The sequence below is a fragment of the Notamacropus eugenii genome, chromosome 3 (genome assembly GCF_028372415.1).
Source record: "Notamacropus eugenii isolate mMacEug1 chromosome 3, mMacEug1.pri_v2, whole genome shotgun sequence".
Classification (NCBI taxonomy): Eukaryota; Metazoa; Chordata; class Mammalia; order Diprotodontia; family Macropodidae; genus Notamacropus; species Notamacropus eugenii.
Window position 1 is genome coordinate 119,274,861 of NC_092874.1, and position 22,689 is coordinate 119,297,549.

General features: G+C 40.1%; 1 long non-coding RNA gene across 2 annotated transcripts; it reads left to right on the forward strand.

The window, feature by feature from the left end:
- Positions 1–62: 62 nt before the first annotated feature.
- Positions 63–19,623, forward strand: LOC140530960 (uncharacterized). Of its 2 annotated transcripts, none has more exons than XR_011976203.1 (3): positions 63–669; positions 7,985–8,404; positions 15,626–19,623. It is a non-coding gene; the product is annotated as an uncharacterized lncRNA (long non-coding RNA). The 2 variants fall into 2 exon arrangements; XR_011976202.1 differs by having other exon boundaries at positions 7,985–8,105.
- Positions 19,624–22,689: the final 3,066 nt, after the last annotated feature.

Genomic DNA, 22,689 nt, shown 5'->3' on the forward strand with positions numbered 1-22,689 from the left:
AGCTGTGTGAGCACAGAAAAGGCTTCTCTGAGCCTCATTTTGCTCATCTGTAAAATGGGACACAATAATTCCTGTATCTGCTTCACAGGGTTGTTGTGGAGAACAAACAAAACACCTCACAAACTTGAAAGTGTTATATGCATGTCAGATATCATGATTAATAACGACAAAAACAACCATAATAATATTAGATTCTGCCTCAGAAGACATGAGCTATAGAGACCTCTGGTGTTCAGCAAATCATCAGCTGGTAGAAAAGTCCTGCCTCTTTCTGTTAACCTTTATTTACCTACAACAAAAAAAGAAATACATGGAAAAGACATCAGCCAGGACTCTCATGATTTTCATAGATTGGTGCCAAATTGATCCTGATATGCTTAAAAAGAGGGCAGAGGGCAAACAAGCCCTATCCAAAGATCAAGTCACAGATCAGCTGTGGGGATGATTATCAATATGGCATCTATCAACACCAGATCCTAAGATGCTGCTCCTGGGCTCCTGGTCTTGTCTGCATTCCTCATTCTTCCTTTCATGTTGGATGTCGATCTTTGCTGTACCCTCACAGCATAGCTTTGCCTGTGTCCTTCTGTTACATCTGGATCTCTGAAGATTGAGTTGACCTGCTTCTCTGAATTCTGCTCTTTGCCTATTCCCTTCAGTGCCTTGCAGGTAGAAATTTAATACGTTTGTTGAATTAAGTCAAACTGAACTGAATTCATTTTGGATTAAATCCTCTGATATTGGCCCTAGCACATCTACCCAGACTATGAATCCCTAAAGCCATGACTTGAGTTTCACTGCCTTGATTCATCATACCCAGGTACCTTACATTTCTACATGAATCCCTTGGCTACACTCCCTTGCCTCTGGGCTGCACTATTTATTTTCCAGGACATGCTGGACTAGCCTAGCTTCCAGTTCTGACCCAGTCTGTGCAGGTTTCTTCCAGTGCCACTAGCACCAGAGACCTGAGTCAGTGAGATGGACAGCTAGTGTCAAAGGTCTCTGTGTCAGAAGATAGGAGTTCACTGCAGAGCTGGGAAGGGAAGAGAAGTTATAAATCTGTCACTAGTGTGGCCAGAGTCCGTGGACAGGTCTCAGCACTGAGAAGAACAGCTGGGTAGGAAAATGATTACAATTCTGTAGGGGGATATTTAGGGACATCAGGAAGTACGAAGGTTTTTGGTCTTGGTAGCAAAAGGAAGTGGATCAGAATCAGGCCTGGCTGCTAGAGTGTGCATGGTAGGAGAGTCAGAGAGCCATGCATGTCAGTGTGTGAAAATGTAATAGTTATTGGCTAGGATAATTTTTCCCCTTAGTTCCTTGTGATGTGTGAGGTTGGGTTCATGGACATTTGTCTTGATCAGAGTTTGCAGCCTGGCTGCTGGTATCCTTTTCCTTCACTTAGTTGACAAGCATTTATTAAACATTTACCATGTGCTACCCACTGTGTTCAGGCCAAGATACAAAGAAAGGGAAAAACATGGTCCCTACCCTTAAGAAACTCACAATCTAATGGGGAGACAACGTATAAATGACATATAAAGTCTAAATGGGAAGTGAGCTCCAAGGGAAGGTACGGGGTGAGGGAGGGGAGACTGGGGAAGCCCTCTTGGAGAAAGTGCAATTTGAGTTGAGTTTTTAAGGAAGCCAGCGAAGGTGGGAGGCCAGAGTGAGGAAAGAAAGTGGGGGCTCAGGGAAGTAGTACCAGTGCAAAAGCCTGGAGTCAGGAGACCAAAATGTCCTACATTAAGAACAACATCTAGGCCCGTAGAGTTGAATCACAAGAAGATGTGGAGGAGAGTAAAGTATAAGAACTCTGGAAGGGTAGAAAGGGACCAGATCGTGAAGGTCTTTAAAGGCCAAACACAGGACTTCAGATTTGATCTTGGAAGTAACAAGGAGACACGGGAGTTTATTGAACGAGGGGTCTATGCTTTAGGGAAAAACAAAGAAACCATCCTTTGGTGACTCAGTGGAGGATGGATTTGATGGGAGAGAAATTTGAGGTAGGGAGGTTAAAATGTGCTTTTTTAAAAGATGGGAGAAATGTGGGCCTACATTTAGGCCACCAGGGAAAACCCCACATAGCACTTTCTTTTGCACCTCTAATGAATCTTTGCCCCTCTAATTATCAGGTAAAACAATATACCACAATTGGTATTTTATCCCCCTACTACACTTAGTGACAGAAAGCAGGGACTGTCCCTTCTCTAAACTTTGTATCTTCCTTAGCACTTAGCCTAATGCACCCCACACAGTGCTTCATAAATGTTGTTGTTCTGTGCCCTTCTAATTCCTGCGGTCTTATCTCCAACCCCACCTGACAAGGCTAGATTGATGTGGTAAGCTTGGCACTGAATTCACCATTCACCACTGGCTTCTTCGGGAAACTTTTTGAGATATAACAGCAATGGGTAGCAGGCTTCTTAAAAATTGGATCAGGTCTTTCTGGACTCTGAAATGTCATGCACAGCATCAGGTGCATGTCCAGAACTCCCTTCACATTGTTTCCTAAAGACAACCCTGGGAAGTAGGAGTTAGTTATGATCCCATTTTACAGTTGAGAAGACTGAGGCAGACAGAGGCTAAGTGACTTGCCCGGGGTCACATGGCTTGTAGGATATCCCAGGCTGGATTTGCACTTATGTCTTCCTGACTCCAGGCTCAGGGCTTAATCTACTACACCGGCTACTATACTACTAATATACCTACCTGCCAAAAAATTGATTTTTCTGGTATTTGAACATTATGTGCAAGATAGGCACTGGTGGGAAGGGGGGAATGGATTAGCTGGGAGAGGAACACAGAAATAAACAGACCGTGATTCTTGCCTTTGAGGAGGTTACAACCGAATAGAAGGTATTAACAAAATAATTATGATATAATGAAGGCTCTGAAATAAGAGGTTTATATGATATGATGATAGCATATTTATTTTACAAACTTTCACAGATGTCTTTAAGGATAAACTGAAAGTCTTTGATGAAAGTCTCTCCATTTTTAAATTCTTTTCCCCCCCTTTTTCCTGCTAGAGGTGAGAGGGAAGAGGCTAGAGGTTGAACGAAGTCCTGGCTGCAAATATAAACAGAGAGCCAGAGCATATCACAGAACAGCAGTGCTCCCCAAAGCTTGGTAATGTGATTCCTTTTGGAAGGGCATTGGAACTGAGGAGAAGGAGGTAGGGTTACAGAAAGGTGCCCAAAGGCATGGCCGCAGAATGTTACCACAAGACTTCAGAGGCTTGGAAAATGGTGCAGGATCTCAGGAGGAGGAGATAACAACAACTGGAAGTTTTACAAAGCACTTTTCCCCACAATAATCTATGAGGTAAATAGTGAGAGGCAGCTAGGAGTACAGGGGATCAAGTGTTCAACTGGGAAATGAGAGCATCTGAGTTCAAATCCTGTCTCCAATCCTGTCATTTACTTAGCTGTCTGTCCCCAGGCAGATCACAATCTCTCTTGGTCTCAGTTTCCTCACATAAAATGGGGATAATGATAGCACCTACCTCACATGGTTGCTGTAAGGATAATCTATGTAAATGTAAAGCACTTTGTGATCTTTAAAGTACTATAAAAATAGAAGTATTTTATATTATATAAATTTAATACTATGCTAATTAATACTAAATTTAATATTTTAAATTTTGAAAAGTTAAAGTTTAAAATATTACATATTAAAATATCACATTTAATACTTTAATATTATATAAGTCGTATTCACCTATTTTATAGATGGAAAATACTGAGACTCATAAAGTTAACCCATCAGTCTAGGAACACATAGTTAAAGGTCAAAAAAGGATTTGAATCTAAGTCTCTTGACTCCAGATCCAGTGTTCTTTGCGACTTGTATCACTGACATTTGTGCAAAGGGACAGAAGAAAGTTTCTCCAGGAGGTTAGGCAGTGTCAGGAAGCTGCAGAGCATGTCTCACTATCCTAGCTTCTGTGGCTATTAAGATTCAGGAAATTCTTCTGCCTAACCCTTTCTGGATCATTTTTACCCTCCTGAGAGAGCAGTAAACAGTCACTTCTGTGCCTGCTTGTACATCCATATCCCAATCTACTGCAACTGCTTTGGGACTTAGAGGCTTTCATAAAAGAGCCAGCCAGACTAGTGATGCTAAAAGCAATGGGCCTTTATTATAGGGCCCTTTTAACTCACACGAGGGAAAGCATAAGTAAGGTCTGACTTGATGACCCAAAGACCAGAGCATGGAAAAAAAACAGAGGCAAGGGAGGATATATCAATATTTCAGTCATCAGAATGGGAGGTCACTGGGCTCTGATGCTATGATCTTGAGGTCACAGCAGGATAAGAAGAAGGAGTCTTCCCTCCAGTTCTGGTATGTCCAGGTCATACCCAATGGGTTCATTTCTCCTACTTCAATATGGACTCCCCTATACCAGAGTAACTTTGCCTTCCTGCAAGGGTAGCAACAAAAACCGGTGAGGGCCAAGGATTTTATAGGAAGGGTGGGGTGGTCACTGAGGTATGTCTGATTGATTTCCCCCAGTGATGTCCTTGGGGGGATTGGCCAGAGGAGGCTCCCAAAGTACCATGATAACATGGAAATTTCCAGCATGAGCCTATGCCCTGTTTGCCTCTCATACCAAGAGGGTTCTCCATCTTAGAATCCCTTACTTCTTTCAGAACTCAAGTGCCACATTCTATGTCTTTCCTAAGCCCTACTCTCCTCCACATTCCCAGTATGCTACCTCTCAATAGTTAGATTCATTTATATATTCTGTATATGTGTGTGTGTATAGATGTATATACATCTATACATCTATATGTATATATACATACCCATCATATACACGTACATATTACCTTCCCAGTTAGAATGTAAGGTCCTTGAAGGCAGGCATTGTTTCATTTTTGGCTGTTTCTTAACACTTGGCACAGTACCTGACACATAGTAAGCGCTTCATAAAATGCTTGTTGATTAATGGATTGGGTAACCTGGCTCTGGGCTTGCTCTCCCAATGCACAGACACCCACACATTGGGTTCCCAGAATGAGATCATCTATTTCTCTCTTTTCAAGATTCTAGGGATACTACTGAAAGGCAGTGGGAGTTTTCCATAATGACACTAGCTCAGGCCCCTGTTCTGATATGCTGTCTCCAATATTAATCAACAGTTAGAGTTGATTTCTCCCTCATATTATGAGTACCCCAGTATCATTTATCTGATGAGCGTCAATTAATTTTTATAGAGGGATATTTACTGAGAAGGTAGCGTAAGAACAGAAACTACAAAACATCTTTCCCAACTCCTCGGAACACACTCTCCACGTACCACCTTGGTCCCTGGGGAGAATGGACTCAGCTTTAAAGTAGTAACTACAAATCATTGGCCCTACCCAGTTCATTTCTGAATGTAGCCTGACCAATGGATGAATCGCAGCAACTCCTTCTTGGACATCTTTAATCCATTCCTGTGCTGAGTCAACCAGGTTTCTGGGGGCTTTGCTCCTCACCAGACCTAGTTGTCCACAAAACCTGCCATGGATTCCAGTTCTCAAATCTCTGGAGGTTCAATCTATTGATCTTTCAAAGGTCAAAAGATCTAGTTTAATGTTGCTGATTAGTCATTTTCAGTTGTGTCTGATTCTTTGTGACCCCATTTAGAGGTTTTCACCTGGAGTGGTTTGTCATGTCCTTCTCCCACTCATTTTACAGATGAGGAAACTGAGGCAAACACTGTCAAGTGACTTGTCCAGGGTCACACAGCTAATAAGTGTCTGAGGCTGGATTTGAATTCAGGAAGAGGAGTATTCCTGACTCCAGGCCTAGTGCTCTATGCACTGAGCCACCCAGCTGCCCCCCAAAAGGAAGGAAACATCAAAGGCAAAGAGAGGCCATATGGTAGCCCCCAGTGCAATTAAGGTCCAAGTCTTCCCTCACCCCTCAGAGGCTGACAGCATGTTTCCTGTTGAACACAGTCAGGGAGAAAAGAGGGCAGAATTATCAGGTTAGTGCCTTTTGTAAACATTCTCAGATCTAGCTGAGCAGTCAATTGAAACGATCCTTTTCTTCATGAGGTAAGCAGACGAAGGAAGGAAGGAAGGAAGGAAGGAAGGAAGGAAGGAAGGAAGGAAGGAAGGAAGGAAGGAAGGAAGGAATATCTGCACATGTTCCAAATTCCACATGAAGAATATTTCAGGCAGACCATGCTGCCTGTTCATAAAAACAGGGCTGTCATTGGTCAGTTCCAGTTTGCCCCCGTCGCTGCCTTCCATTATGATTAGTTGATTAAGAAAAGCTTCTGGCATAGAGGTTTCTAGATATAGAAAACGCCAGCAATGGAGAAAGGCAGGTGTTGTCAGGCAAGAGGAGGGGATGCAGCCTAAAGCAAGGAGAATAGACCTCAAAACAGCCTAGGTTTCAAAAACCAGAGAAGTTTTTTGGATTGTCACAATCTACCTGCACCAGGGTCAGTTAAATTCTGTTTGTCCAGTGCCCTGTCCAGCAGCACCAAATGCCCACAAGATCTTAACAAATGCTTTTTTTTGGATTATCATGACAGGCTAGAAGAAGGTAGAGAAACTGAACGAATTAAGAGGCAACTTTATATTTTCCAGTGGTGGTTCTTTTAATGATTACAAAATCTGTGACTAAACACATTGTTAGGGGACAATTATTGGCAAGCTGAGCATTTCAGTGACCAATTAGGAGCCTGGGTGCTTGCCTGCCTGGGTCATTAGGACATTTTTTTGTTTGTTTACTAGATTCTCAAAATTGAGACCTTCTTCATGTAGCCTCTGGGTGTAAGGACAATAAATAAAGATGTGTTGATTGAAAACATTTTAAAAATAACTTGATGAAACTTTAAAAAGAGTAAGGAATAAATACAGCCTAAAATAGTCTATTCTAAAATGATGTAGCCAACTAGATAGAGCATGGAGCTTAAAAACTGGGTCTCATGTGCCACACATCCAATTGAGACTCCACAGAATGGGAGACTGTAGAGATGGGGACCCTCTCTGAAACAATTCCCAATGGTCTATGGTCCCCATAAATATGAACAATCTTGGAATAATGAACAGAAATGGCTGATCTTTAGAATCACAGATGTATAAAGAGAAAGAGATGATGTCTAGGGTAGCTAGGGGCTCGAAACCTAAGAAGTCATTGACTAAAGCTGAATGTCTTAGAGAGTCCTTGTAATACTCAAAATATAATAAAGAAGAGATGAAATATCTGGTAAGATCTAGCTTAACATCTCTTCTTTTGGAAACTTTAATCTAGTTTCTGTCACAGTTGTGTCTCCATAGAAGAATATCAAGCTACTTGAGGGTAGAGATAGTTTTGGCTTTGAAATTAGCACTAAACCGTGCCTTAGCGATTGCTTAATACGTATTTACTGAATTGAACTAAATTCTGAGTGAATGCAAAGCATTTGTATTTAGAGATTATGCAGAGCATGACCAGAGCTTCTTTGGAGGAGCTAAGTGGATATAACACTGAGCCTGGAGTCAGGAAGACCTGAGTTCAAATTCAGCCTTTGACATTTATTAGCTGTATGACCCTAGGTAAGCCATTTAACCTGCTTAGCCTCAGTTTCCTCAATTGTAAAATGAATAATAATAGCACTTATCTCTCAGGGTTATTGTGAGGATCAAATGAGTTAATATTTGTAAAGCACTTAGCACAGTGCCTGTCACAGTATTTATACAGCATTTGTGCTACATATAAGTGTGATATAAAAGTTAGTGACTATCATCATCATCATCACTGTTATTACTTCCAGCTTCTGGTTGACCATGGGTGCTAGCTCAGTGTTCAGATGCTTTAGGGATGACAAAATCTCTGGTTGCTTCTATGGTGACTCAGCAGTGGAGGGAGCTTTTGGAGGGGTGACAAAAAAGCAGCCTCTCTCATGGACAACTGAGCAAGGAGATACAATGATTGAATGGATCTTTTTAAAAAGGAATGACTCTTATCCTGTGGCTCTTTTCCTTTGACTCTTCAGGTGACATCATGTAGCACTGAGACCTCTGTGAAGTAAAAGAGAGGACTGACCCTAAATGATGGGCTACCACATCATGGTGACTGCTCCCATGTGTCAGCTAGAGCAGGGAAGATTCAACTAGGTAAGCTTGAGCCTGGGCTCCTTGTGTTTATCTTCCTGAGAAAGTGAGAGAACATCAAACTTTTTATGGATGTGTCAATATTTGGAAGTGACCTGGTGGGTTCAACAGGTTCAGAAGTACTGAGTGAAGCTGACTTGTGGCAGGGGAATTTTCTGTATTGAATGCAGCCACCAACAAGAAGGAATGTTCAGTCCCTGATCAGTAGATATGGACTTTGTGAAATGCAGCAGTCCTTACTAAGCAACCTCACAGATGAGGGTTAAGTGACAACCTCTTATGAAAGAGGTTGATGTAATGAGGTGAGTATTTTTGATGAGTTATAACTTGTTATGTTTTGTCTTTCTCCCATTGCACACCTGTGTTTTATGTTTAGCATTTCTCTTGTATGTAGGAAATAAATACCTGTCCTATACCTGATTGATATTACCTTACATTAAGAACTTTTCTGTTCTCTCCTTTGGGGAGATCCTAGAGGTGAGCCCCAACCTAAGCGTTTTGCAGTTTTCCCTCAGGAGCATGAGGATGGAGGGATATAAGAGGTCAAAGAGTTTGAGAACAGGGAGCCTAACTCTTTTCATTAGAGGCCAGATTCTCCCAGGACTGAATCTGGTCTGGACCAAATACATGGGTCCAGAGTAGGAGAGAGACAGGCAAAAACAGAGAGATAAAGAGAGACAGAGAAAGAGACAACAGAGAGAGAGAGAGCTGAGAACCCCTCCCTTCAGGCCCAGCAGCAGTTTTAATTGTTGGATACTCAGCATATTTACTACCCTCCTAAAAATTGCCTTCTTTCAAGGTTCAACTCAGGCTCTACCTTCTCCACGAATATCCAATTTAGTACTCATTCAATTGTTCTTTTCTCTTGCACCATCTTTCCCTTTTGCTTTAGCTCCAAAGCCCAAAATGCTGGATAGATAGGGGCCAAGGTCAGGGTTGGCTGTAGGAAAGCCATCCCAATACCTTTATTCCAAACCTTATCTCCTCTAAGCCCCAAAGTATATTCCATAGGCAGAAAACATCCAAAAACAGTAATGCTTCCCAAAGTTCATTGTCAGTGCTGTGTAATGTGATCTTCGTTGGAAGGACATTGGGGAGAAGTGCATTTTTGGACATGGTCATTGTGAGCACTTGTTTTGCTTGACGATGCACATTTGTTACAGGGTTTTGTTTTTCTTTTTTTTTCAAGGATAGACAATAAATGCTTGGTAATTGAAAAAAATTAAGGAAGGACATTGAAACTGAGAAATAAAATAGAGTTAGCTTTATAAAAGGGTATACAAAAGGAAGTATTGAAGTGAGACCTCATCACCTTGGATGCACTGTGAAAATATATCCCCTCCTATAGCTGTGAAGAGTTTTTAGTAACAGAGGAGTTTATATTTGATTCTAAAGGTAATAGTTTGGCAAATTATTATGCTGCCAGATTTCAAATTATATCATAAAACAATAATTATTAAAGCTGTCTGGTAATGGAAGAGATTAGATAATGATGAACTAGAACAATACATGTTAGTATGATTTACAATAAACCCATTATCAAATAATAATGGCAATCCACATCAATATCTTTGCCAAGAAAACCCCATGAGGTCATGAAGAGTTGCACACAACTGAAATGACTGAACAATGAAGAAGTAATAGGGAGCCCTTGGACTTTATTGAGTAGGGGAGTAACATGGTCAGACTGGTGCTCCAGGAAAATTGTAGCCAAGAGCTGCTGCTGCTGCTGATGATGATAAAGAGGGCAAAGCCACTGAAAGATATATGTTGTTAAAGGGGATACCACAAGCAAATGAAGAGATCATGGAACAGTTTAATCTGTCAGGTTTATGGATAAGGGAAAATTTAGGACCAAAGAAGATATAGAGAGGATTACAAAATGTAAAATAGATAATTTTGATTATATAAAATGAAAAAGTTTTTGCACAAACAAAACAATGCAACCAAAAGTATAAGAAAAGCAGAAAAATGAGAAAAAAATTTTTACAACAAGTATCTTGGATAAAGGCCTCATTTCTCAAATATATAGAGAACTGAGTCAAATTTATAAAAATACAAATCATTTCCCAATTGATAAATGGTCAAAGGACACGAACAGGTAGTTTTCAGACAAAGAAATCAAAACTATCTATAGTCATATGAAAAAATGCTCTACTTCACTATGAAATAGAGAAATGCAAATTAAAACAACTCTGAGGTACCACCTCACACCTATCACAGTGACTAATATGACAAAAAAGGAAAATATTGGCTGTTGGAGGTGATGTGGGAAGACTGGGACACTAATGCACTGTTGGTGGAGTTGTGAACTGATCCAACCATTCCAGAGAGCAATTTAGGAGCTATTCCAAAGGGCCACAAAACTGTGCCTAGCCTTGGATCTAGCAATACTATTGCTAGGTCTATATCCCAAAGACATCCAAAAAAAAGGAAAAGGACCTATTTGTACAAAAATATTTATAGTAGCTCTTTTTGTGGTGGCTAAGAATTGGAATTCAAAGGGATGCCCATCAACTGAGGAATGGCTAAACAAGCTGTGGTATATGATTGTAGCAGAATATAATTTGTGCTATAAGAAATGACAAGCAGGATGATTTCTGGAAGCCTGGAAAGACCAATGCACAGGGAAGTGAACGGAATTAGGAGAAGGTTATACACAGTATCTGCAATATTGTTCGGCAAAGAATTGTAAATGACTTAGCTATTCTCAGCAATGGAATGATCCAAGACAATCCCAAAGGACTAATGATGAAGCATACTATCCGCCTCCAGAGAAAGAACTGATATTGATTGAATATAGACTGAAGCATGCTATTTTCACATTCTTTCATTTTTTCTTTTATTGGAGTCTTCTTGTACAAAATGACTAAATGGAAATGTTTCACATATGCACATGTATAACCTATATCTGATTGCTTACCATCTTAGGGGGGGAGAAATGGAGAGACAGAATTTGGAACTCAAAACTTGAAATAAAATTCTTTGAAAATTGGAGGGGAAAATCTTAGGAGGCTAATGGATCAGGAAAATTAAGTCTAGACTGAAATTTTATCTATTTTGTTCCTATCTTATTCCAATTTAAAATGAATTTTAACACTGAAAATTATTTCATGTGTTCCTTTTACTTGAATTTGAAGTGAATTAAATCTGGGATCCCAATCCTAAAAGAAAGAAAAAAGAAAGATATATATGTTGCTCTGTATCATCCAATGCTATTGCATTCAGGAGCAAAGAGTATGATTCTACAGATGTCACTGTAGAAAATGCTACCACCACCCCAAAATTGCATGATGAACTATCATCTGTCTCATGCCTACTACTCTCCTGAGCAGTGCATTCTTCCTCATTATAGACAACAATCTCGACATCCCTGAACCTCTGCTACAAATTTCTTTTTTGCTTCCTAACTCCCCGGATTTGGCTGCATAAGGCCCCATGATCTCTGGCTTTACTTGGCAGGGCTTTCCGTTTACTCTCTTCTATTAAGACTTTGGACCCCACCCTCTTTCCTGGGAGAATTCCTTCCCTTGGGCTCAGTCACTAACTGGCTAATCTTTTCCCTGGGGCCCTAGTGTTCAACATGTAGCCTAAGCTAATAAGAAAAGGAAAGGAAGAAAAAGAGAAGAAGAGGGGAAAATAAAACAAGTAATGATAGAGCACATTTAAAATCCCTCTAATCGGTCTCTCTGCCTGAATTTTCTCTTTTGTCCGTCCTTCACCTAAGTGCCAAAAACATCTTCCTCAAGCACAATATCTGACTATGTCACTCCTCTGTTCAGCAGTTTTCATTGGCTCCCTATTTCCTCTAGGATAAAATAAAAAGTCCTTAACCTGGCTCTGGAAGTCTTCCACAATCTGATACCAAGCCACCGTTAGAGCCTCATTTCACATCAGCTTTACAAACGATCTCCTAGCCAAACTAGATGATCAGCTTTTCGGTGAACTTCACAAACTGTGGCCCTTCTTTCCCCCACTCTTGGAATTCATTTTTCCTCAACTCCACCTTCTTCCTCCAAAGTTTGGTTTAGAAAGCACCTCTGGCATGAAGGTTTCTGTAGTGATGCCTATAGCTGAAGGCATTCTTGCCCTCTCCAACCTGTATACCCCAATTACTCTCCACCTGATATGCTTACCTGAGTCCACCTGACATGACAATATCCCACTCCCAAGAGGGACTCTTTCCTTTTTAAGTCTTCAATTCTTTGTCACCTAGAACAGTGCCTTGCACATAGTAGATGCTTACTCAATGTTTGTTAAATTAATGGATTAATAATATGGTAAACCACTTTCCTCCTAACAATGCTGTGAGGTAGCAGAACAAATATTATTATTCCTAGTTTAAAAATGAGGAAACTGACTTGCACATGATTAAAAGGACAGTAAATAGAAAGGGTTAGACTTGAATACTGTTCTGGTTTCCCATCCAGGAAGCTAAGAATGAAGAGGAAGATCTACAAAAAAGAGGAAATGAGAGAGAAGAGAAACGAAATGCCAAGAAGAAAGATTAAAAAGAGAAAGAGAAGATAAAAGATTGGTTATACTTCCGTCCTACTTATGGTTGCTCAGGCATTTCAGTTGTATCTGACTCCTTGTGATCCCTTTTGGGGTTTTCTTTAAAAAAAATACTGGAGTGGCTTGCCACTTCCTTTTCCTGCTCATTTTGCAAATGAGGAAACTGAGTCAAGCAGGGTTAAGTGACTTGCCCAGGGTCATACAGATAGTAAGTGTCTTAGATCAGATTTGAACTGAGGTCTTCCTGACTCCAGGCCTGGTACGCTCTCTACTTCACCACCTAGCTTTCTTGCCTTGCTTAATATTCTTAAAATAAAAAAAGGTTAAAAGGGCAGAAAAATCCATTTGAATGTCTATATGTTACCAATACAAACCAGAAAAAAATTATATATTGAGAAATACTATTTAAACTAAGTAGCTGGGAATTAACCTGAGGGGCACATAAGAGTTAAAGACAAATATAAAAATTAAGGAAAAAACCTAATAACTGAAGAGATAGGGTATTGATAGGCTCATAGACTTAGAGCTGAAAAGAATCTTATAAATCATCTAGTCCAATTCTTTTATTTTATACATAAGGAAACTGAGGTCAGAGAAGTAAGAAAGTGACACAGCCAGGAATTCAAATCCTAGTCTTTTGACTCTAAATCTAGTCCTGCTTCCATACACCTTTTAATGCTACTGCAATTTACTGCTATGCAAATCAAAATACCCTGAGAGGCAGCCTGGAGCAGTGGTTAGAAAAGTGGCCTCAAAATCAGAAAGACATACCTGGGTTCAAGTCTTGACTCTGATGCATAATGGTTTGTGACCCTAGACAAGTCACTTAATCCCTCAGTGCCCCAGGCAGCTCTAGAAGTCTAGAAATTGCAGAGAAGGTGCCAATCAAAGTTACTAGAGAGAGTTACCTAGAGCAATGAAATCACAGGTTTAGTCTAAATCCCTATCACTAATGATCAATATACCAACAGGATACTTCATAGAACGAGATAAATTAATTTTTAAAAGTGGAAGCACAAAAGGTAAAAAAATATTAGGGGAAAATATGGAAAAGAAAAAAGCCGGAGGGACTTGTACTGCCAGAACTCAAATTATACTATAAAAATAATTATTAAAGTTGTCTAGTAATAGAAAAGATTAGATAACAATGAACTAGAATGATAGATATATAAGCCCATTTTCAAAAATATTATGGAAAGTATTTGTTATTTAAAGAAAAAACTGTTGGTTAAAAGCTAGTCAAAAGTTTGGTAAAAAAAAAAAAATATGAGTAGACTAGCATCTCACAACATGCAACACAATAAATTCCAAATGGATCAAGGATTTATGTGAATGAAAAGCATACCATTTTTAAAAACCTAGGACATAATGGCAATCAATGAAACAAACAAAAAAAAATTACCCCTTAGTCCTATACATTCCTCCTTCCACTTCTGCTGAGGGGTTGAGAGGAAAGGGGAGCAGGGAATGCTAAGAATCTGTGTTTAAATAATCAACAAACTTTAATTGATTGTTGGTACACTACATGTGAGATGTTTATCTAAGGATCTCTTCGTGGACACATTTCTGGAGGAACTGAATCATACTAATCTTGACGTTCTTGATATATTATATGACCAGTAGCTCTCAGAGTGAAATCTTTCAGGTGATCTATGAGGTCAAAACTATTTTCACATTACTATGGAGACATTTTAATTTCTAAATTAGTAAGTATCAATAGTTGTGACCCACATAAACACTCTTCTGGGGGTCCTCAATAATTTTTAAAAGCATAAAGAAGTCCTGAGATTAGTCTATACTATACCAATTCAAGGAACACTAATAATAAGGTGGAAGGTACATGTATAGTTGCTGGATATATAAATCAATACAGAAGATGGGATGGATGGATAGGTTGGATAGAGTTGGCAGGGGGAGTTCAGTATATCAGCAAGAGTAGAGCTAGGAACTAGACTGTAGAGCTTATAAGACTTGCTTGTTCAAGTGCGTCTAGATTTGTTCTGGTTCTTAAAACTCTGCTCTTGCTTTTTGAGAGTGTTTAGAAATCCCAAGTTGAATCCTGAATACCATAGAACATAGTTTGGAAAATAAAGTACTAGACTGACTTAAGCAGGTAGTTTGGGTGCTGGTACAGGAATTCAGGACAAAGGTTCCATCCACCCTCTCCAGTCTTACTAAGTGAAGGTTCAGGGTAATCTAATTGGGTCTAAAATTAATGTCTCTATTTTGGGATCATGAAAAGTAGCATCATATGGGGCTTTATGGGCTGTAGTTTTGAAAAGGTGATGACCCAAAGTGTGCTTTGAATCTAGGCTTAGCTTTCAGTAATACAGGCTACAACCAGGGGTGTGCTGGAGCCAGCTCTAACCAGTTAGTGAGAGCTAATTGCTAAATTTTCAGTGTGAATATTTACACCTCAGAAATCAGCAATTGTTACAAATCAGGGCTTGATTTATTGTTTATAATCTAGACTTAAGAAAGCTTAATAATTCAATCAAACTTAAAAGTATGTGTATACATTCCCCACCCCACCCCCAGCTCCAATTATTAACCACTTATCAGCTGCATCCCTAACTACTTTATCTGAGGGTACTTAAACCACATATAAATCCTATTTCTATGTCTAGACAATCCTTAGTGAGTATTATTTGCCAAAATATACACTTGATCAAAGCATATAGTGGTGACAGAATATGAAATGAATATTTTTACCAGCTTACCCTCACTAATGACTGTCAGGACACAGAAGCTTAACCAAAGGATGATTTCCCAACCCTCCTCACCCCCACCCACTCCCCATTCCCAAAAGACCATGAAACAAAGAAAAATTTTCACTCTCTTATCCCAGTGCTGGACTGGATCTAGCCCCTATAAAACAGGATTATATCTGAGATTATAAAATATCCTCTTCTGCTTCTTCTGAGTTCCAAAATGGATTTGAACTCTCAATTGCCCTGCCTGACCTGGGATAAAGCCTAATCCCCTGCTCTATTGTCTCCAATATTTAGGGTGGGAAGAGATAATGAAGAAAGCCCAGGGGATCTGCTGCTTGATGTTACAAGTTATGTCTTGCAAAAACCAGATACTGATGCTTCAAAATGCAAAGATGAAATTCTCTGACAAAACAGAATTGCACTCTCTGGAAAGCCAGCTTTTCCTGAAAGCACAATGCCAATAGCGTGCAGCATCGTTGGTGCTCAGTGATCAGAGTTGTGGGAGTGGAAGCAAGGAGCTGCTAAAAATTAGCCAGAAAGAAAGTACGAGAGAGGAGAAACAGAAACAAAAACTCGAGCCCCATAAGTCGTACAGAGAAACACTCCTGCATCTGGTTCAGCCTCATCTTCTTCTACATCTTCCCTTGGGGTTTGTTTGGACTGCTTTGTCACGCTGTTCTGAGCATGCACAGACTCATGGCTCCACTGGGGGCCTAAGCAGAGAGTATGAAAAGAGGGTAATACACAGTCCAGTAGACTGTATAGAGGTTAATACTTGTGATTTCCCTTTTGCAAAGTAAAGCAGTGCACTAGCAAGCCAGGCACTGGGGTTGTGTCTCCTCTGATTCTTACTTCAATGTCAGTCCTATTTTCTTCTTTCTCTGGTCAAAAAGTTTGCTTAGCAATTCAGAGAGGAAGAAGGGATGGTCCACTGAGGCACAAATTGAGTGGCATATGCACTAAATTCTGGTATTATAAATGGCCTCCTTGATCAAAGATATCTGACATAACTCACAAAACATTATGTTTCTAGAAGTGTTTCTTATTTGTCTACATTAAACAATTTAAATCACTTGTGACCTTTTTGGGGCTGCCTAATCAGGAAACTTTTGCAGTTTCCTTCCTGGATGTTGAAATCTTAATTAGAAATCTTTAGTCAGCTCCTTCTGGTGGGCTTTTTGATTGATAAGGTAGCTTAAGGCATTTTCTTTCACTGAAGCAGTCTGTTTGGGCCACCCCTTTCTTCTCTCCTCCCCTCCCCCATCCATGTGATTCACCTCCTCTCTTCTCCTCATCACTATTCTCCCTTCCTTTCTATAGGGTTATTGGTCTATATGGACAGGTAGTGAAATTTGGCAATTAAGTTGGAAGTAGTCTAGGGGCTCCTGTGCTAGGATAAAAAAATGTTCATATTTGCCCAAGCTGTAGTCTTACATAACAGCTCCCAGCAGAATCTCCCTAGTGTATTCCAAAGTGGAGAGGGAGGGAGGGAGAGACGGAGGGGAGGAGAGAGAGACAGAGACAGAGACAGACAGAAACAGAGAGAGAGACAGAGAGAGAGAGAGGAGAAAGAGGGAGAAGAGATAGAAGAGAGAGAAAGAGAGGAAAGAGAAGATAGGAGAGAAAGGAGAGGAAAGAAAGAGAGAGAGAAGAGAGAGGAGAGGGGGAGAGACAGAGACAAAGAGAAACAGAGAAAGAGAGAGAGAGAGAGACAGAGAGAGACAGAGAGAATATTGCTGGTACTCAGCAGGTACCAGTCAGGATCCATCACCAGACCACATACTCAGTGCTCTGGGATGGGGCAGTTCACTCTCTTGTGTGCCTCAGTTACGTACCCTTGGTATATTGTGATAAATGGAAAGGAAGATGTTTATATCAGTCACAGCTGATGGCTCCCAGCACATTAGGTGGATCCCCTATGGTAAATTTATGGAATATCGCAGATAAGAATCACAAAGCATGCATCAGTTGCAATCTGCCTTGTTGGAGGAAATGTCCAAGATGAATAAGATCACAGATCCATCTGACTATGTGAGTATGATATTATGGATGACATCACTGACCCCTCTTCACTGACCCCATTTCTATAGCACTTTAAGGTTAATTAAGGGTTTTCCTCACAAAAACCCTATGAGTTCAGTAGTGCAAATTTTACAGATAATGGAATTGAGACTCAGAGAGGTTAAGAAACTCAAGGTCATGTAAATATCACATAAGTGGCAAAACCAGGTTTCAAACCCAGGTTTGTAGTTAAGTGAATTGAGACCTGGTAGGAACTTTGTAGTCTAAATCCCTTCATTTTACAGATAGGGAAACTGAGTCCTAGAAGATCAACTGACTTTGTCCAAGGTCACCTGAATTTTGTATAGCAGGGTTAAAATTGCAATCAAGGTCTTGTGGCTTCAGATCCTTTTTTCTTTCCATTCTACTTGCTGTCTCCCACTGTTAGTAGTATATATGCTTTAAGCTGTGTCTCCATTCCTAGTGGGTGGTCTTGAACTGAGCCATGATTATTTCTTTTCTATTGTGAAGTGTCTGACTGGTGTCTGGGAATCAGACTTGATTGTCCTTGGCTTTGGAACCAAGGTTTTCTCAAAGTAAACTGACCTCCATGGACAATCAACCATTTACCTTCACCTTGTTAGCACCTTACTCTAGCTAAAGAGTGAGTCCATCATAGACTACGACCAAATAGACAGAGACCTTGAAGCTATTCATCACTGGGAGGACACATGGAATTGCAGACCTTCTCACTACATTCCTCCTATGCAAATGATTTAGTTATATCATAGGTAAACAATTGAACAGAAATGCACAGGCACAAATAATTTCTTTCGCATCCCCTTGCAAGTTCTATATTCTTGTGCCTGGTTCTTTGCTCCACCCCCCTACCACCTATAAGCTTAATACTGAGACTCTCCCCACTGGGAAACAGCCTCCTTTGGCTATTTAGGGCAGAAGGCTGTCAGCAGGTCTCCGGCTTCACAAAGTCATTTCTCGATTTACAGCTCAGCTGTCTTTGGAGCAGGGGTTTGTTTCCTGCAGGATTATTACTATTGCCTATGGACTTGCCTTAATTTGTACTGACTCCTTCTCTGATTTCCTACAGGCAAACCCTGTCAGCAGCCACCTGTAGACCCTGGATGCCAAGGTCAATAATCCCTCCCCTCTATTAAGAGCATGGAAAGTGTAATCAATGAAGGGTTAGCAGCTCTACCCTAGGGACTAAATTTTAAGAGCTCACCTGCATGAAGGGTTGGTTCTCTTTGGCATAACAGTTCAGGTCTGAGCTGCAAACAACAGACCAAAACCAAGACAAGCCCAATTCTCCTACATGCAGCTGCCAAATTCATATCCTGGCTGGTGGGGCAGTGTTTTCAGAGCACAATAAAGCTGTTTAGAGCTCTTGGGACTGCATGCGTGCCAGGCTCCCTGTCCAGAATGTTCTTTGAACTGCTTAATAATAACACTACAATCTGGTATTTCTCCAGTATCTCTCTTCCTAGTAGAGCTCAGAGTGCTTCCTGATATTATCTTAATCCACTTTGCAAGTGGAAGGGGAAAAAAATCCCTTTATCTTGTGATGCAGTAGAAAGAGTTCTGGATTTGGATCCAGACTCAGGTTCAAAGTTCAGCTCTGCCCCTTCTACCAGTCACTTTATCTCTCTGAACTCAGTTTCCTCAAATATAAAATGAGGGGATTGGACTAGATGATCTCTAAGTTCTTTTTTTCAATCCTAAATGTATGATCCTATTGTAATTTGTTGTTGTTCAGTCTTATCAGACTCTTCATGACCCCATGTAGGGTTTTCTTAGCAAAGACACAGGAATGGTTTGTTATTTACTTCTCCAGACCATTTTACAGATGAGGAAACTGAGGCCAACAGGGTTAAGTGACTTGGCCAGAATCACATAGCTAGGCAATGTCTGAGGCCAGATTTGAACTCAAGAAAATGAGTCTTCCTGATTCCAGGCATGCTGGGTCACCTAGCTGCCTCTTTAAGGTCTTTTTTCAGCAGTTTAGTGCTGAAAAAGACTAGAAAGAACACTTTTTGGGTAAAGGAAAATATTTAAATCAACTGTCAAAGGATATAAGGTATTGTCTCTGTTATATAAGAACATTTTGGTTCCTGAAAGGAATGGGAAAAATGTTATTCTGATAAGAACTATTAAATATGTATGTGAAGAAACACAGCTTTCAGATGCAATTTTAGTAGTTGTTTTTTATTTTTTAAACACAAAATTAACTGAGATATAAATATGAAGATTCACTAAACCTTGTGAATGATGAAGGATGATGCCTCATGTATGTATCAATAGTCTGATGACTTAGTAGGACCAAGATAACTTTTATTTATTGAATATTGGAATTAAGTACAAAGAAATATTTTGAAGGAAACAAAATATCCTGGAGCAGAGGTAAGTAACCTGCGGCCTCCAGGCCACATGTGGCCCTCCAGGTCCTCAATTGTGGCTCTTTGACTGAGTCTAGTCAAACTAGCCACCCGAGGCCACTGGTTCCCCACCCCTGCCTTAGAGGAACATGCTGAGAACCTAGAGCTGCAAAGCATTCTGGTCCTTTAGCTCACTGGCACATAAATTTTATAACTGAAGAGGATAAAACTTAAAAAAATGAAAAATTGTACAAACATTTGGAGACCGAGTTATGACTGAAAAAGAACTGTCAATTTCAAAGGGGAAATTTGTGGAGTTTTTAATCTTTTTAAATAAAAGTTACTGAGAACAAGGAGGCTTTGATCTAAACCACTAAAAATATTTGGATAAGAGGTATAGGATATAGGAGGCTGAGCTTGAAGGAGGAAGAACCTGGCAAGTAAAGACTGAAGAAACAGAAGAGGGTTGGAAAAGCAATTTGTTAGACTGGTTGGAAAAGGGGCTTTGACCAATAGCAAGACTAGTCAGGCCACAAGAGGCTTCAGCTATTTGAATCTTGATTGACTGAATGATGGATACAGTTTTAGTTATTACTCTTCAGCATTATCTAGAGTTAAGAGGTAAAGTTTCTCAGAAGTATATGCTTTCCCTTTCCTCCTCTTCTGGTTTGAAAGAGAAAAGCAGTAAGAGAAAAATAGGAACTTTGTCTATCTATCTATCTATCTATCTATCTGTCTGTCTGTCTGTCTGTCTGTCTGTCTGTCTGTCTATCTGTTTATCTATCCAGGCTTTGTAGAAAAAACAGGCTAGGCTTGTTTGCCTTGCTCAGAGAGTCAACCTGAGTTGTTTGCTTTAAGCTCTGTTCTGAATGGACAGTGCAGCATCTGAGTGATTGAATTAATTACTGGCTGGGCCTGGCTGTTTGTCCCTAGAAGAGCCAGCATCTTTAGCTTTGCAGCTCCTTGCCTTTTAAAGGGAGCTGCTTTACATTAAGAGAGAATATTTTCTAACTACCTTTGTAAGGGTGATTGTTAATTGAAAGATTTTTGAATGCTATGCTCATATATAAAAGGGAAGATGATTTGTCTAGCTGGAGAGCACCAACAAACCAATCAGTTAATACAGATGGGGTTTCATAAGGTACGGATATTCCTCAATGGAAAATGATATCAAAGTCTATAGTTCACAGTTGTGAGTTTTCCCAAACACATTGGTTTTTCTCCTTCATGCACTTTCCTACCTGTAAGTGTAGGCCTACTCAGCCCCACAGAAATGGAGTGTATTGGTGGCAAAGTATGATTCAGGTTTATATATAGATTACAATGTATTTTATTATTTCTGCATTTTACTTAATATGTGAATATTTGTGATATTTATTTTGTCTTACTGTTAAGTAAATGATCATGTTTAAGATCTTAAAGCGTCATTATTGTGAATGACTAGTTTGCATAAACATAATACTTAGTATATGGGCTGTCTACATCCACTGTAGCCCAGTGTGATGTGGTACATTATGAATAGTTAGTTATATAAATAGAAATGCATCAATGAGTACTCAAAAGTTATAGTAGCGGATAGGAGTGTTTTTCCCTTCCACATGGTTATCTGTAGGACCCTGAGAGAATTTGCATTTAACTATATAGTGGTGATCAATCTTTGGGAACTTAGACTTGCTAGTATGAGAGCAGCGTGGAGTGAGTGAACCAACTCACAGAATAAGTAGGTGTCTACAAGCCCCATGTGAGAGGTGATAATTGGTTACATGGTGATTCTATGACCTTACTACCTAGTTTTCCAGGAATATTGACATGGCTGGTAGATTTTTAGAGTTTGGGAAGCAGGAGAAAGTGAGGTAGCAATGTTAAGTATATATACACATGCATGTACATATATACACACACAGAGATAAACATATGTATACGTACCTATGCATAATACCTACATGTATATAGATATATTTATATCTATTTGTATATAGATATTTGTATGTGTGAATATAAGTACAAACACACACACACACACACACACACACACACACACATATTTAGAGCTATTCAGTTATAGCCAACAATGGGGAAAAAACTTGGTCCCTGAGAAGGAATTGTTCCCAAGTTGGAGGGTGGTGACTTTTCTATCCCTCCTACCCCCATGGGTCATTTTGCTTAGATACGTAGTTACTCAACCAGTAAGAGATACCATAGTTAGCAGAGAGAAGAGACACTCCAGGTGAGGGGTGGGAGGTGGGGGGTGTGTGTGTGTGTGTGGGTGTGTGGGGGTGTGTGTGGGTGTGGGTGTGTGTGTGTTGACAGTCAGCTGAGGCAGCTTCAAGGAGCAGGACTTCTAGCAGCAGAAAAGAGAGCTGGTAAACGACTCAAGAAAGCTCTCCCTGATAGTTAAAAGTCAAGTTCTGCTTGGATCCCACAAGAGAGAAAGGGATATTAAGGTCCTGCAGTATCAGGAATTGTGAGCTGGCTCGGCCCCTTGCATTTCCTATATATGCGCCTCACTTCCATTGTATTCAAAGTTTATACCTCTCTTTCTATGAGTGTTACATGTATATTTGTGGGAGAGTGTGGCCCAGGTTTCTGGAATGGGAATAATGTTTTGTAGCTACTTCTTACTATGTGTGTGTTTGTCCTTCATTGCTGAAGAAGCCCATACCATCAGAAAAATAATGACATTACTTGCACTTGACTTTGTTTTGAGTGAGGGAGGGCTGTGCAGGTCACCAGCCTCACTTCTCCTCCAGAGCTATCTGAACCCAGTGACCAGATATTCATCAGAATGACTGGAGATGACCCAGCATGAGGAAATTGGGGTTAAGTGACTTGCTCAAGGTCACACAGCTAGTGAGTGTCAAGTGTCTGAGGTGAGATTTGAACTCAGATCCTCCTGACTCCTGCACTATACCATCTTGGTAAATGCCTTTGCTAAGAGCTAATTGTGTTTACTAGCTGATTACT